Source organism: Pongo pygmaeus, chromosome 4 (genome assembly GCF_028885625.2).
Source record: "Pongo pygmaeus isolate AG05252 chromosome 4, NHGRI_mPonPyg2-v2.0_pri, whole genome shotgun sequence".
NCBI lineage: Eukaryota > Metazoa > Chordata > Mammalia > Primates > Hominidae > Pongo > Pongo pygmaeus.
In genome coordinates this window covers 78,512,469-78,523,224 of record NC_072377.2, presented here as the reverse complement: position 1 = coordinate 78,523,224, position 10,756 = coordinate 78,512,469, and the positions used below count along the sequence as shown (strand labels likewise).

The window sequence follows — 10,756 nt, the reverse complement described above, 5'->3', positions numbered from 1 at the left end:
AGAGGGTAGGTAATGAGGCAAGCGGTCATATTCTTGTGAGGCTTTTTTTTTTTAGTGCCCAGTGACTCTACATTTTACATGTGAAAAAAAGGAGTCAGGGAAAAGGCAATTACACATTTGACTTGTGCTCACATCTACAGTATACATAAGACAAAGTAAGCATGTGAAATTACAGCTATCTGTGAACTAAAGGAAAGCAGTTTTTGTGTGACTCAGGTCCCAAGCTTAACTTTCCCTTTGGCATGGTGAGTTGGGGATCTCAAGATTTTATTTTATGTATACATATATGTAACATGTATTATATATGTATGTATATAATTTACATACACACTATATAGAGAGAGGAACAGAGAGAGACAGACAGACAGAGACAGAGAGATGGATAGATTGGATGGATACCTCCCCAAGTATCAACAGTGGCTCCTACTGTTCCCCAGACTGGGACTCTGCCCCTTCCCAACTTCTCCACCTTCTGAAATGCTGCTCATTCTTCAAACTGCGTTCAAATCCTGGTTTCTCCATGAAGCCTCCCCATTCCCATCCTCTTCACCAGTGTTAATCTCCTCAGTGTTCCCATACACTTCGTTTCTTCCACTTTGGCATTTCTTTCTGCCCTGTTTTATCTCTAACTCTTTGTATCTCTTAACTAGAATGAAACTACTTTGAGGGTAAGAGCCATTTCTCAGCCATTTAAAAAAAAATCCCATAGCTCTAGCAAAAGGCTTTGCATGTCATTGATTCTCAATAAATAATCATTGAATGAAAGTCATTCAAAGAAACTTTATTTTGAGATAGAAATATTTTTTAAGTTATAATTTCCTTTTACCCTCTGTTGATGTTACCTAACAGAAATCTACAACTTTGTCCTAATTTCATTACACTTAAAGTTTAAAAACCTCATAATAACTGCATGCCAAAAAAAATCTTATTTTCCCAAACAGTGTTGTTTGATGTCTTACATATTGGCATCTATATTGTGGAATTTCAACCTTGTCTGCTCATAGTAATCACCTGGACAATTTTTTTTTTAAATACTGTTCCCAGAGCCACGACTTCTGCAAAATCTCAATTAAGATTTTGGATCACTCCGGGTGTGGTGGCTCACGCCTATAATCCCAGCTCTTTGGGAAGCCGAGGCATCACCTAAGGTCATGAGTTTGAGACCAGACTGGCCAACATGGTGAAATCCTGTCTCTACTAAAAATACAAAATTAGGGCTGAGTGCGGGGGCTCACGCCTGTAATCCCAGCACTTTGAGAGGTCGAGGCGGGAGGATCACAAGGTCAAGAGTTCAAGACCAGCCTGGCCAACATGGTGAAACCCCATCTCTACTAAAAATACAAAAATTAGCTGAGCATGGTGGCGGGCGTCTGTAGTCCCAGCTACTCAGGAGGCTGAGGCAGGAGAATTGCTTGAACCCGGAGGCAGAGGTTGCAGTGAGCTGAGATCTCAACACTGCACTCCAGCCTGGGGGACAGAGCAAGACTCCATCTTGGGGGAAAAAAAAAATTAGCCGGGCATGGTGGCACACGCCTGTAACCCCAGCTACTCGGGGGGCTGAGGCAGGAGAATTGCTTCAACCTGAGAGGTGGAGGTTAGAGTGAGCCGAGATCGCGCCATTGCATTCCAGCCTGGGCAACAAGAGTGAAACTCCGTCTCAAAAAAAAAAAAAAAAAAAAGAAAGAAAGATTTTTGGATCAATTATTCTGAGGTACATCCTAGGCTTTTTTTCTGAAACAGAGTCTCACTTTTATCGCCCAGGCTGGAGTACAATGGCGCGATCTTTTTTTTGCTTTGAGACGGAGTCTCACTCTGTCGCCCAGGCTGGAGTGCAGCGGCACCATCTCGGCTCACTGCAACCTCCGCCTCCCGGGTTCACACCATTCTCCTGCCTCAGCCTCCGGAGTAGCTGGGACTACAGGCGCCCGCCACCATGCCCGGCTAATTTTTTGTATTTTTAGTAGAGACAGGGTTTCACCATGTTAGCCAAGATGGTCTTGATCTCCTGACCTGGTGATCTGCCCGCCTCGGCCTCCCAAAGTGCTGGGATTACAGGTGTGAGCCACCGCACCCGGCCAATGGCACGGTCTTGGCTTACTGCAACCTCTGCCTCCGGGGTTCAAGTGATTCTCCTGACTTAGCCTCCTGAGTAGCTGAGATTATAGGCACCTGCCACCACGCTCAGCTAATTTTTTTTTTGAGATGGAATCTCAATCTGTCGCCCAGGCTGGAGTGCAGTGGTGCGATCTCCGCTCACTGCAACCTCTGCCCTGCCACACCGGGTTCAAGCGATTCTCCTGCTAAACCTCCTGACTAGCTGGGATTATAAGCGCCCACCACCACGCTCGGCTAATTTTTGTATTTTTGGTAGAGACAGGGTTTCGCCGTGTTGGCCGTGCTGCACTCAAACTCCTGACCTAAGGTGATCCACCCGCTTCAGCCTCCCAAAGTGCTAGGATTACAGGCATGAGCCACCGCACCAGGCCAATTTTATTTATTTTTAGTAGAGATGGCTTTCACCATGTTAACCAGGCTGGTCTTGAACTCCCGACCTCAGGTGATATGCCTGCCTCAGCCTCCCAAAGTGCTGGGATTACAGGAGTGAGGCACGGCGTCCGGCCAGGATATTTATTTATTTATTTATTTATTTATTTGAGATAGGGTATCCCTCTGTCACCCAGACTGGAGTGCAGTGGTGCGATCATAGCTCACTGCAGCCTCAAAGTCTTGGGGTCATGCCATCTTCCTGCCTCAGCCTCCTGAATGCTGGGACTACAGGCGCGTGCCACCAAACCTGGATAATTTTTTTTTTTTTTTTCTTTCTGGTGGAGACCGGGAGGTCTCACTGTGTTGCCAAGGATGGTCTCGAACTCCTTGGCTCAAACAATCTTTCTGCCTTGGCCTCCCAAAGTGTTGGGGTTACAGGCATGCAGAACTGCACCCTGCCCTAGATCCTTACTTTAGAAGTTTCTCAGGTAATATTAGCATGCAGCAGGGTTGAAGTTTTACTGATCTAGTTCATTAACTTATGCTTCATGGGCCATTAATCCTTTACCACAGGGAGATCAAAGACTTTGCAGGAGTTCACTTGAGATCCAATCTCACTTGGCCATCTGGCTGACTCTCTGGTTCCTACTCATTTCCACCAAAATTCTAGCAATGTTAAGCATCTCCCCACACCCACATCAGGAACATTATCCTTACTTTACTTTTTTACCTTTTTTTTTTTTTTAACAAATTACAAGTTTTGTCAGTTTGCTTTTACAGTTTACTACAAATGTCCTTTAATAATTCTTCAACTTTATTGTTTAATTTTAAAAATATATACTATGGGCCGGGCACGGTGGCTCATGCCTGTAATCCCAGCACTTTGGGAGGCTGAGACGGGCGGATCACCTGAGGCCGGGAGTTTGAGACCAGCCTGACCAACATGGAGAAACCTCATCTCTACTAAAAATACAAAATTAACTGGGCGTGATGGCACATGCCTGTACCAGCTACCTGGGAGGCTGAGGCAGGAGAATCGCAGGAACCCAGGAGGTGGAGGCTGCAATGAGCCGAGATCGCTCCATTGCACTCCAGCCTGGGCAACAACAGCGAAACTCTGTCTCAAAAAACAAAACAAAACAAAACAAAAAATATATATATACACACACACACTATACAGGCTCATGCCTGTAATCTCAGCACTTTGGGAGGCCGAGGTGGGTGGATCACTTGAGGTCAGGAGTTCGAGACCAGCCTGGCCAACATGGTGAAACCCTATCTCTACTAAAAACACAAAAATTAGCTGGGCGTGGTAATGTGTGCCTGTAATCCCAGCAACTGAGGAGGCTGAGGCAGGAGAATCGCTTGAACCCAGGAGGTGGAGGTTGCAGTGAGCCGAGATCATGCCACTTCACTCCAGCCTGGGCGACAGAGTGAGACTCTGTCTCAAAAAATAAATATTACCTGCACTCCAACCTGGGTGACAGGGTGAGACTTTGCCTAAAAAACAAAAACAAACTATTCATATAAAAACACATATTGATATATATGTATTGAATATACATGAGCACACACACACACGTATGCCCTTATATCTATTATTCTGCATTTTGCTTTTCTTTCTTTCTTAAACTTGTTCTTGAATCTTTCAGACGTACGGAAGAATATATATAAGAAATCAACAGTCAATAAATAGGAACATAAACTAAAACGGTCGATAAACATGAAAATATTCTCAATTTTATTGTAATTATGAAAATGCACATTCAAACCACACTAAGAAGATACTGTACATCTATCTGACTCAAAAGTTTAAAAGTCTGACAAAAGGAGGATGTAAAGCAAAGGGAATGTTAACATAGTGCTGATTTGAGTAAAAGTTAGGACAACCACTTTGGAAAAGAAGTAGGCAATATCTAATGTATTAGTCAGTCATTGCCATAATGCTATGTTAAAAAAAAAAAAAAAAAAAAAAAAAACAGCCCAAATAAGCAAAGATTTGGCGGGGCGTGGTGGCTCATGCCTGTAATCCCAGCACTTTGGGAGGCCGAGGTGGGCAGATCACTTGAGGTCAGGAGTTTGAGACCTACCTGGCCAACATGGTGAAACCCTATTTCTACTAAAAATTCAATACCTCCCCCAGCTGTCTCCACCACACTATCAATCTCACTCACTCTTTCCTAGCTGTTTCTAATCCTTCTTTAACAAACAACTGCTGGCTTTGCATTTCTCTTTCCTCCAAAATCACCGAGGCCTCGACTTACTCACTGCTAAAAAAAAAAAAAAAAAAAAAAGGATTCTGTATATTTTTAAATGAAGAGTGTTGTTTTCACCTAAATCAATCTGGCCTTGTGTATAACAACATAAAAAAACTCTGTCAAGGATAGAGCCCAAAAACTCACCAATGAAGCAAGTAATTACGCTGAACCCCCTTGGGCACTCTCTAATTTGATGTCCTGTGTCCTCCCAATTCTTAGTCCTTTAATACCTGTTTTTCTCTTTCTCTTAATTCAGACCTTGTGTCTTCTGTTTAGTTTCTCAATTCATACAAAACCACATCCAGGCCATCACTAATCATTCTATTCGACAAATGCTCCTTTTAACAACCCCACAATATTGCCCCTTGCCACAAAATCTTCCTTCAGCTTAATCTCTCCCACTCTAGGTTCCCACGCCGCCCCTAATCCCACTAGAAGCAGCCCTGAGAAACATCACCCATTGTCTCTCCATACCACCCCCCAAAAATTTTCGCCACCCCAACACTTTTGTTTTATTTTTCTTATTAATATAAGAAGACAGGAATGTCAGGCCTCTGATCCCAAGCTAAGCCATCATATCCCCTGTCACCTGCACGTATATCCAGATGGCTTGAAGTAACTGAAGAATCACAAAAGAAGTGAAAATGGCCCGTTCCTGCCTTAACTGATGACATTACCTTGTGAAATTCCTTCTCCTGGCTCAGATGCTCCCCCACTGAGCACCTTGTGACCCCCCGCCCAGCCCAGCCCGCCAGAGAACAACCCCCTTTGATTGTAATTTTCCACTACCTACCCAAATCCTATAAAACGGCCCCACCCCTATCTCCCTTCCCTGACTTTCTTTTCCGACTCAGCCCGCCTGCACCCAGGTGAAGTAAACAGCCTTGTTGCACACACAAAGCCTGTTTGGTGGTCTCTTTAAACGGACGTGTGTGACATGTATGTTTTTGTTTAACTTGTGGACAAAGACGTATGGATAGGTGCAAAAATAAATCCTCTTTTGCAACCCAGAACTCATTGTTCAGTATGAGTTTTGATACATATAAGAAGGGATATTATGATACCTGAGACAGTTAACTGATAGGAGTATTGATAGCCATAAAGGTTGGTTCCAGGCCAGGCACAGCGGCTCAAGCTTGCAATCCCCACAGCGAGGTGGGAGTATTGCTTAAAGCCAGCAGTTCAAGACCAGCCTGGGCAAGAAAGTAACAAATACCTCATCTCTACAAAAATTTAAAAATTAGCTGAGTATTGGGGCATGTGTCTGTGGTTGCAGCTACTCAGGAAGGGGTGGCTGAGGCAAGAGGATTGAGCCTGGGAGTTGGAGGCTGCACTGAGCTTTGATGGCACCACTGTACTCCAGCCTGGGTAACAGGCTTTGTTTTATTAAGACAGACCCTGTCTCTTTTTTTTTTTTTTTTTTGAGACAGAGTCTCGCTCTGTTACCCAGGCTGGAGTGCAGTGGCACGATCTCGGCTCACTGAAAGCTCCGTCTCCTGGGGTCACGCCATTCTCCTGCCTCAGCCTCCTGAGTAACTGGGACTACAGGCGCCCACCACCACGCCTGCCTAATTTTTTGTATTTTTTAGTAGAGACGGGGGTTTCACCATGTTAGCCAGGATGGTTTCGATCTCCTGACCTCATGATCCACCCGCCTCGGCCTCCCAAAGTGCTGGGATTACAGGCGTGAGCCACCGCGCCCGGCCCAGACCCTGTCTCTTAATAAAAAAAATTGATTCTAGGACTGTAGAAGAGGCAGTTAAACAGCATGGGATATGGGGAAATCCTCAGCAGTATTAATTTTGCATTCCAATTTCATATTGACTTGATACATACGATGGCTTTTTGTTTTAAAGGCTTTTATCTTGATGATGTCTGGAGTTAAAGGTATTGGCATATTCCACACATCTGTACTATTCTTAAGTGTGATCACTTAGGAATGAATATGATTTGAACTCATTCATGTTAATAGAGGGGTGTCAAATTGAGAACCAGGCAGATCCACCACCTACAGTAAAAAGGACCCTAAAGTAAATTGGTTGAAGAAATTAGATCCCAAAGATTCTTGGTGAATTTTGAAGTCTTCATCAGTATATCCATATTAAAAGGAGATAACAGAAGCCAAAATAAAAGAATTATGGGCTGACAGGACAACTGGATTAAAATAAGCATCAGTTTTATTAAAAAGGGCTAACTTGGAAGATAAATCTTTTGACTCCGGCTCTTTAGAGGATCTAAAGTGACCTTGATGGACAGTGGAAGAAATCACAACATGGAATTCCTTGAATAAAAATTATTAACTTTAAATAAAAAAAAAAGTGAAAAGAGACTCTACAAAGCAGAAAAAACATTTGCAATAGTACATTCTACAAAGGCCTTGTATCTATAACATGTGAAGAACTGCAACAAATCAATAAGATAGAGACAAAAATGAAAATAAAAAACGGGCAAAGACATGAAGAGGCACTTTACAAAAGAGGATATTCAAGTGGTCAATAAGCATATAAAAAGTTATTCATCAAAGAAATAAGTTGAAATTAAAAAGATGGAAAATGATACCATGCACACAGCAAAAGAGAATTACAGTAGCTATAGTAGGATCAAAATGGACATTAATGAAAAAAATTACTAGATATAGGGCATTTTTTATGATAGAAGGGTCAATCCATCAGGAAGATATAACAATTATACACACATAATTACCTAAAACGGAGCCCCAAAATACATGAAGCAAAACCTGACGGAACTGAATGTAGAAATGGACAATTCAATGATAGTCAAACTTAAATACCACACTTTCAATAATGAGTGAAACAACTAGACAGAAAATTAGTGAGGAAATAGATGACTTGAACAATACTATTTATCAACCAGACCTGACAGACATATATAGGACACTCCATTGCAAAGCAGCAAAATACACATTGCTCTCAAGGGCACATGGAACACTCTCCAGGATAGACCATATTTTAGGCCATAAAACAAGTCTCAATGAATTGTAAAAAATGAAAATTATATAAGGTATGTCTTTGTCAATGGAATGAAATTAGAAATAATAACATAAGAAAATTTGAAAAATTAACAAATTTGTAAAAATTAAACAACATGCTCCTAAGTAAATGGTGGATCAAAGAAGAAATCCCAACAGCAATTCAAAAATACTTTGAAGTGAATGAAAACAAGCACACAACATACCAAAACTTACAGGATGCAGCAAAACTAGTGCCCAGAGGGAAATGTATACCTGTAAACACCTTCATTGGAAAAGAAGAAAGATCTCAAATCAGTAACCTAACCTTTTACCTTAAGAAACTAGAAAAAGAAGAGCCAACTAAATCCAAAGCATGAAGAAGGAAGCAAATAAAGAATGGAAATAAGGCCGGGCGTGGTGGCTCAAGCCTGTAATCCCAGCACTTTGGGAGGCCGAGGCGGGCGGATCACGAGGTCAGGAGATCAAGACCATCCTGGCTAACACAGTGAAACCCTGTCTCTACTAAAAATACAAAAAATTAGCCGGGCGTGGTGGCAGGCGCCTGTGGTCCCAACTGCTCGGGAGGCTGAGGCAGGAGAATGGCGTGAACCTGGGAGGAGGAGCTTGCAGTGAGCTGAGATCGCGCCACTGCACTCCAGCCTGGGTGACAGAGCAAGACTCCGTCTCAAAAAAAAAAAAAAGAAAAGAATGGAAATAAATAGATAATAGAAAAACAATAGAGACGGTCAACTAAGCCAAAAATTCGTTCTTTGAAAAGATCAACAAAATATGACAAGTCTTTAGATAGACTGATAAAACAAAAAGAGAGAAGACTCACATTTCTCAAATCAGGAGTGGAAGAGGAGACATTACTGTTGATCTTACAGAAATAGCAAGGATATAAGAGAATACTATGATTAGTATGCCAACAAATTAGATAACTGAGATGAAATAGATAAATTCCTAAAAATACACAAACTGTAAAAATGGGCTCAAGAAAATAAATCTAAGTAGACCTATAACTAGTAAAAAGAATTAGTAATCCAAAACTACCCACAAAGGAAGCCCAGGCACAGATGGCTTTACTGCTGGATTCTGCCAAACCTTTAAAGAGGAATTAACACTAGTACTTCTTAAATGCTGTCAAAAAATAGAAGAGGGGATACTTCCTAAATTATTCTATGAGGTCAGTATTGCTCTGATAACAAAGCCAAAGATATCACAAGGAAAGAAAACTACAGACCAGTATCCGTTATGAACATGGGTGCAAAATTCCTCAATACTGGAAAATCAAAGCCAGCATCATATGAAAAGGATGACATGCCATGACCAATCAATTTATCCCACAAATGCAAGGTTTGTTCATCATATGAAAGTGAATCAGGCTGGGCATGGTGGCTCACACTTGTAATCCCAGCACTTTGGGAGGCCAAGGAGGGTGGATCACCTGAGGTCAGGAGTTTGAGACCAGCCTGGCAAACATGGTGAAACACTGTCTCTACTAAAAATCCAAAAATTAGCCGGGCATGGTGCCTCACGCCTGTAGTCCCAGCTACTAGGTAGTCTAAGGCATGAGAATAGCTTGAACCCGGGAGGCAGAGATTGTGCCACTGCACCCCAGCCTGGGCAACAGAGTGAGACTTGGTCTCAAAAAATAAATAAATAAATAAATAAAGTGAATCAATGGAAGGCACCAAATTAACAGAGTAAAAGAAAATCACAAGATAATCTTAATTGACACAGAAAAAAAATTTGACAAAAACCAATAAAGGGCATCTGTGAAAAACCCACATCCAACATCATACTTAATGATTAAAGACCGAAAGCTTTTCCTCTAAGATCAGGAACAAAACAAGGATGTTTTCTCTCATCATTTCTATTCAACATTGTACTGGATGTTCTAGCCAGGACAATTAGGCAAGCAAAAGAAATAAAGCAATCAAGATTGGAAAGGAGAAAGTAAATTTCTATTTGAGGTGTCATGATCTTGTACATAGAAAACTCTAAAAAATCTGCAAACGAACTAGGAGAGTTGATGAACAATTTAATCAACATTTTCTCTCTACACCATAGACATACTACATTTTGTTGTCTCAGTTTCTCACCAGCTATAAAGAGTTTTGATAAAGATAGACCTGTATTGCTTATTTTAAAATTCTTTGGTCCCATTCCTGATTTCCTGGATTGGAATCTCACTACCAATAATGATATGCAATATATAAAAATGTTAACACCAAAAGTTGGAAATGGATTAGAAACAGGCAAGACTGGGTAGTGGAATTATTGGATGGGTGGTTTATATTTTGTTGATTATATTTTTCTCATTTTCCATGCTGAACATATAGTCCTTTTACACTAAGAAAAATCTTAATAGGTTTTTGGTTAAGAAACTTATGACACATACCACATAATATGCAGTGAATACATTTTTGTTTTGGTTTGTTTTGTTTGTTTTTTGAGACAGAGTCTTACTCTGTCACCCAGGCTAGAAGTGCAGTGGCACGATCACAGCCCACTGCAGCCTTGCTTGACCTCCCAGGCTCAAGCTAACCTCCCACCTTGGCCTCCTGAGCAGCTGGGACCACAGGCATGCACCACCATGCCCGGCTAATTTTTTTTTTATTTTTTGTAGAGACAGGGTCTCCCTGTGTTGCCCAGGCAGTGAGAGAGAAGACCCAGGTCTCTGCATTTTTGATACTGAAGCTTGAGAACCAGGGCAAACTGGAGAGCCCAAGGAAGCCTGCCCCACACTGAAGGCCTAGTTCCACTCCATCCCCACCCCAGCACTAATTCATTTTGCTGTAGCATTTTCAGATCAAGGCCAGGATGAAAAATTGAGAGACTTTGTGTATTGTGTCAGCCTTGATATGGGGAAGAAAAAGAGAGTCCCTTCTCTAAGCCTTGGCAGAACATGCCTTTCCCAGTGGGTTGTGTCTTTGTTTGAGCTGAAAGTTCATCTTTGTTCCTGTCTCTCATTTTGGCTCCTTTCCAACATAAAAGAATTCAAATGTTTTGCCTGATCTTTTCTTAAGTCATCCTT

At 41.8% G+C, this 10,756-nt stretch overlaps 1 non-coding gene across 1 annotated transcript; it reads left to right on the top strand.

Moving 5' to 3' along the window:
* Positions 1-5,677: 5,677 nt before the first annotated feature.
* On the top strand, positions 5,678-5,802 carry LOC129037717 (small nucleolar RNA SNORA40). Its single transcript, XR_008502944.1, has one exon. It is a non-coding gene; the product is annotated as a small nucleolar RNA SNORA40 (small nucleolar RNA).
* Positions 5,803-10,756: the final 4,954 nt, after the last annotated feature.